Raw genomic sequence first — 6,414 nt, 5'->3', positions numbered from 1 at the left:
CGATGGCAGGTATTATGTATCTCAAAAATTTGGTCATATACTTAAAAAAATCGGATGTTTTGATTTCATGTATGCAGACATCATATTCCGCCTGACGGTACAACCGCGGTGGCACTTTAAGATTTTTTATTACAGAAAGTACTTTGGAAAGTTCATCACCCAAAGGAAGAGCAAGTTGTAGTAATTATGCACGAAGGCATATCAACATCAAAAGTATCAGCTAGCCTATTACAAGGCAACATGGTGCCCACAATAAGATCATTGTTTTTCGCAAGGAAGAAGCAGTTTTAAACCGGCTTCCGGTTCAAGCTTGGCCACCAGCCTGGCCTGATGGTTGTGGGTCATCCTGCGCCGCTTTAGCTTCAGTTTCTCTACCCAGCGGCTGGAAATCAATAGTTGTCCAGTCGATTCCCATTAATGCTTGAAAGACAGCTTCATCATGGATCAGCAATGACGGGTCAATATCGGGAGCGTAAGTATGCTTACGGATTGGAGGGATAAGATTTTCCGATTCATGAATTGGTGCAGCTATTCGCTTGTTCTGATTGTCATATTGGGCTTGATAATGAGACAAGTCTGCTTCTTCAGCCAATTGACAAGCTAGCAGACGCACCTCCCGGTTTATTGCTCACAGATCTGCTTCACCAAACTCTGACCCGTCTTCCTTCAAGCTGGGATAGCCCTGAGCCGCTTCAATAGGATCAAAATCCGGCACCCAAGCTTTTGCCCGGATTAAGGCATTGATCGCACCGGTTCGAGCAGCAGATTTCTTCAGTTCTTCAACCCGGGCAGGAAGCACGACAGTTTCATCAGAGTGTCTTGAATCAAAGTGGGCGCCGGCTTGTTGTCGGATGCAGTACAGATGATCCATTGTGCACCAGTGTACAGTTGTTCGACCAATGTATAGGCGGCTTTCAATTTCTTCCACACATCTGACCCCAAGTGACCAATGCGTGTCCCTGAAATATCATAAAGGTTTAACAAACCGGCAGCTCTGTAAGACGGCAGAATCAGTTCAGAAGTCAAACCGGCTTACCAAAGATAGCAGTGGTCATGGCATGCATGTGCCGCTTTATGCTGGTCAGTTCATCCGCCACCGATTTTAGTGCAGCCTCGGCATCTTCTGCTCGTTTGATTAAAGCGGATTTTTCAGTGGCCCAATCCCCCCGCTTCTTCTTGAAGTTCTCCTTAAGCCATTCCATGGCACTTAAACCACTGGTTAATTTCTCTTTTGCTTTGGAGGTCTCAGCTTGTTGGGATTTCAGATTATCTTGGAGATTGGCAACTTGGCTTTCTTTCGTCTTCAGCTCAGCCTGCATGCAGACAGTTATATGATTCAGCAAAACGATACAAGGATTGAAGTACCAACCACATAACAAGTTATGCACTTGGCACTTGGGGGCTAATGCATATTCGATCTTCATCTTTCAATTGCTTACAAAGTCCCAAGGTCAATACAAGTATTCAACTTGGCACTTGGGGGCTAATGGCTATTTGCTCATATATATTCTGGTGCGGCAATCTTAATTACTTAAAGTACCGGTTTAATTACGCTAAGTTGAACCAGCCCTTGGGGGCTACATTAGCGAATTTCAAAACATTAAGATTTATATTAGTAAGTCCCGGTTTGAAAGAAGGTTACAAACCAGCCCTTGGGGGCTAGGAGAGTCAGCAAGAATTGAAGCATACAAGCAGGAAAGAGCATATGGAAGTTACCTCATATTTATCTTTCATCATGTTAACCAGATCGGCTTCATAGTCATGACTGGTATACAGTCGGTTCAGGTAGCTGGAATGGATATCTTGGGCGTTCAGAGCAGCGTAAGTCGCCAGATCAGCATTCCACTTGCCTTTGCCAAAGGCAGCAAATTCTTCCTTGGCAGAATGTTTGGACAAAGCGACAGGATTACTTGGCTCTGTATGGCCAATGCCAGTAATGACAACCTCATCATCCTTGGTATTGCCGGTTTGCACTGGGGCTGTTGGCTTGTCAGTAGGCTTTGCTGGACCGGTGGATTTCTCAATCCGGATGAAGCTTGTGGGCTGATTGACAGGATTTGAGGTATCAATAGGTCTCTCTTCAGCAATAAGATCGTCGTCTTGCTGTGGTGGATCATTGGGTATATCCTCAGGAATAGCCGCTTCAAGATCTGTGTCTTGCCCGGTTCAAGGACGGCATCTTCTTCGGCCGCTTTGTCCAGGCGAGTCTTCTTGCTTGGCCTAGGTTTGGCCCTGAAAGGAATAACAAAATCAAATACAGCATATGTTCCAAGGCGATGTGCTGCAAATATTATGATAAGTATAGCTTACCCAAGCACCGTTTTGAGCGGTGGCAGCTGAGTAGCCGATGACTCGCCAGAGGATGAGTGGGAAGTAACCTGGTAATCGGAGTCAGATGGATTAAGAGGTTGACGAAAGCAGCCCGCTTTAGGACAAGCACTGACAAGCAAATTAGAGACCTTTGAGCGGCGTTTCCGAACCGGACTGTTCGGTAAACCGGCAGAGGTAACTACCTGGCTGCTGTGCCGAGTGGTGCGACGAGCTTCGTGCTATTGGGTCTTCATAAGAAATTTGGGATCCAAATAAGCAAGAGGATGAGAAAATTTAACTTTCCGGTTTGCCTGACGGATTTTTAGTGAAGGCAAAGGTTCTGAATCAGAAGAGAGAATAATTACCTCTGCAGCATCAGCATGGCTGGCTTCGGCATCATCCTGACAAATATCATCATCAATAAGACGCATGAAAAATAAGCCAAGTGAGTCAAGCCCTACCTCAAGGTACGGATTATCCACATCATCATCAGGGGCCGGATTAGAGGATGCAGTGGTTCTTTTCCTGTGGGCAGTCTTCTTCACAGCTTTAGTCTTTTGCCGGGTTGCTCTTTTCCGGTTTGTCTGGTTTTTCTGGTTTCTCCTGCGGCAGTTTCTTGCTCCAAAATGGATCATTGCCCTGATTACACAGACACTGATATTAAACAATGACCAGATATATCAATAACAGATTTAGCAAGAAGAAAAATCAAAGTCTTAGAGCTGGCGGTTTGTTGGTGGCCGTTTTTAGCACAGATGTGTTCCGGTTCATTCAGCATCTTATTCACAGCCTCTGTGATTTCTTCATCGGTGAGCTGGATGTTGGAATGTCGCAGTGGGTCATCAACACTGCCAGTATACTCGCACATCAAACCGGAGCGCTGACTAAGAGGCAGTATGCTCCATGATATCCAACAGCGAGTGAGATCAACCCCTGTTAAACCGTTGGCCATAAAGGCTCTGAGCTTCGACAGTTGAGGAGCATATTTGCTTCTCTCCTGGGCAGTCAACCTTTGCGGAAAGGGGTGTGTATTGCTGAGCCGCTCCGGACGAAAGCCAGGCAAGGGATTCTCACCAGCAGGGGAGGTGTCTTTGCAATAGAACCATGTCTGATTCCACTCTTTGGGGTGGCTGTGCAGTTTGGCATGAGGGTATGTGACCTCTTTCCTTTTCTGAATCGCCACGCCACCCAACTCCGTATTGGAGCCGTCTGTAAACTCAGTACGGCGGTTTAGATGGAAAAGGTCACTGAACAATTCCACTGTGGGCTCCTCTTAAAAGAACGCCTCACAGAGCACTTGGAAGTGACACATATTTGTGACAGAGTTGGGGCCAGTGTCTTGTGGATGGAGTTGGAAATCGGCTAAACAATCTCAGTAAAATTTAGAACCGGGCGGCTTAAAGCCCCGGGCTAAGTGATCTACGAAAACAACGACCTCTCCTTCTTGAGGTGTAGGAGGGCATTCTTTGCCGGGAGCCCTCCAATGGATGGTATCTTTGCTGCCTAAAGCGCCGATCAGGACTAAATCGTCCAGTTGAGCCTTTGTGATGTGAGAAGGAACCCAATGGCACTCATACACTTGCTTGGCCATGATGAAATCTACAAGGTAGAAGATCCCGGTTCAAAAATGCATTGATCAAGGTACATTGGTATGTGCAATGTTAAACCGGAGACAGATCTATCTAAACCAGAGTTTTATGAAGCAACAACATCTGGCGGTTCAACAAGGGGACTAATGGTATATACCGGTTTGGCAATTTTTTCTACAAGGTTAAACCGCCTGATCTAAGCATTGAAACAGCTGAGATTGCGGATGGATAAGTATGCAGAAACAGATTTCACAAGATTTCTCTACAGCGTTGGATCTGAAGCAAGTTCAGAAAATAAGAAAAATATCCAAAAGCTCAAAGCAGAACAGTATTGAATCAATGGGCAGAAATATATGCGAGATCTATGGTCTTGGGCATGAAACTAAAGGCGAATAGTAAAAGCTACCGCTACACAGAGCAGGGGTTCACAGATGCATCCAGGAGCTAGTATATGAACAGGAACAGGTGATGAACACTGCAAGAAAATGAAATCCTAGAACAGATCTGTGTTGAGAAGAGCAGAAGGCTTACCAGAGTTGAGGAAGACGCGGAAGGTTGCTGCGGTGCTCTGGTGCGTACAGGTTGATGCAGCGGCCAAGGTTGGTGCAGAAGTTAACGGCAGTGGCGGAGCTCCGAGGCTGGCGACGCGAGGAAGACGAAGAAGAAAGGCATGAAGGGGAGAAAAGAAATTACCCTTCGGTCCCAGTTATAAGGCAAAAGGACATGTGTCAGGCACGACAATCAAGGGGCCACAAAATGGAGTTGTCGCCTCGATTTCCGCAGATCTATTAAACAAGGAAGCATAATGGATAGCTTCGTTATGACAGGTGACGTCACTCCGGTTTACAGCAATCAGAAAAGATGACATCATGGCGGTTTACCAATTTATGAGAAGATGTTGAAGATGAAGTTTTTGTTAAAGGATTGACATGAACCCGTTCAAATCAATCTGGGGCCTAATGTTGGGGATATTACTGCTGGGTGTAAACCGGCCTATCTGGGCCGGGTCAACTTCATCAGTAGTTCAAGAGTGCTAAAGCCCAAGAAGACAGATGAGGGCCTAAGGCCCGTAGTCGGTTTAAGACTTGTAGCTATAAACCGGTATTTGTATATAAACTTGTATTATAAGTTAGGAATAAGGAGAGACCAACCCGGATACGAATATGGACCGGTGTTGGGACTTTGTGAACCGACGGGCGTCACCCGTGTATATAAGGGGATGACCCGGCGGCGGTTCAGGGACAACAGACAACAACTCGAGACTTAGGCGAAGCTTGTTTGCTCCCTAATCATCGAAACCCCATCAATTCCATCACAACTAGACGTAGGCTTTTGCCTTCATCGTGAGGGGCCGAACCTGGGTAAAACCTCGCGTCTCTCGTTCCGTTCAACCCCTCTCAAGCTACCACACAGATGTGTTGGCCTTGCGACTAAGTCCTGACACTAAGGACATCTGCCGTGACAATTCCACGACAGTATTGCAATCCGGTTTTTATTGGCCTACTCTCTTCAAGGATGCCTGTAAGTTTGTCCTATCTTGTGATGAATGTCAAAGAATTGGTAATATTAGTAGACGTCAAGAAATGTCTATGAATTATTCACTTGTTATTGAACCTTTTGATGTTTGGGGCTTTGATTATATGGGACCTTTTCCTGCCTCTAATGGATATACACATATTTTAGTTGCTGTTGATTACGTTACTAAGTGGGTAGAAGCTATTCCAACTAGTAGTGCTGATCATAACACTTCTATTAAAATGCTTAAAGAAGTTATTTTTCCGAGGTTTGGAGTCCCTAGATATTTAATGACTGATGGTGGTTCATATTTTATTCATGGTGCTTTCTGTAAAATGCTTGCTAAATATGACGTCAATCATAGAATTGCATCTCCGTATCACCCACAGTCTAGTGGTCAAGTAGAATTGAGTAATAGAGAACTCAAATTAATTTTGCAAAAGACTGTCAATAGGTCTAGAAAGAATTGGTCCAAGAAACTTGATGATGCATTGTGGGCCTATAGAACTGCATATAAAAATCCTATGGGTATGTCTCCGTATAAAATGGTATATGGAAAAGCATGTCACTTACCTCTCGAACTAGAACATAAGGCATATTGGTCTATTAAAGAGCTCAACTATGATTTCAAACTTGCCGGTGAAAAGAGGTTATTTGATATTAGCTCACTTGATGAATGGAGAACCCAAGCTTATGAAAATTCCAAATTGTTTAAAGAAAAGGTTAAAAGATGGCATGACAAAGGGATACAAAAGCGTGAGTTTAATGTAGGTGATTATGTATTGCTATACAACTCTCGTTTAAGATTTTTTGCAGGAAAACTTCTCTCTAAATGGGAAGGCCCCTATGTTATCGAGGAGGTCTATTGTTCCGGTGCCATAAAAATCAACAACTTCGAAGGCACAAATCCGAAGGTGGTAAACGGTCAAAGAATCAAACAGTATATCTCAGGTAATCCCATAAATGTTGAAACCAATATTATTGAAACTGTAACCCCGGA

This window comes from Triticum dicoccoides, chromosome 6A (genome assembly GCF_002162155.2).
Source record: "Triticum dicoccoides isolate Atlit2015 ecotype Zavitan chromosome 6A, WEW_v2.0, whole genome shotgun sequence".
Taxonomy (NCBI): domain Eukaryota; kingdom Viridiplantae; phylum Streptophyta; class Magnoliopsida; order Poales; family Poaceae; genus Triticum; species Triticum dicoccoides.
The sequence above is the reverse complement of the archived record's forward strand: the minus strand, read 5'-3'. Positions refer to the sequence as shown.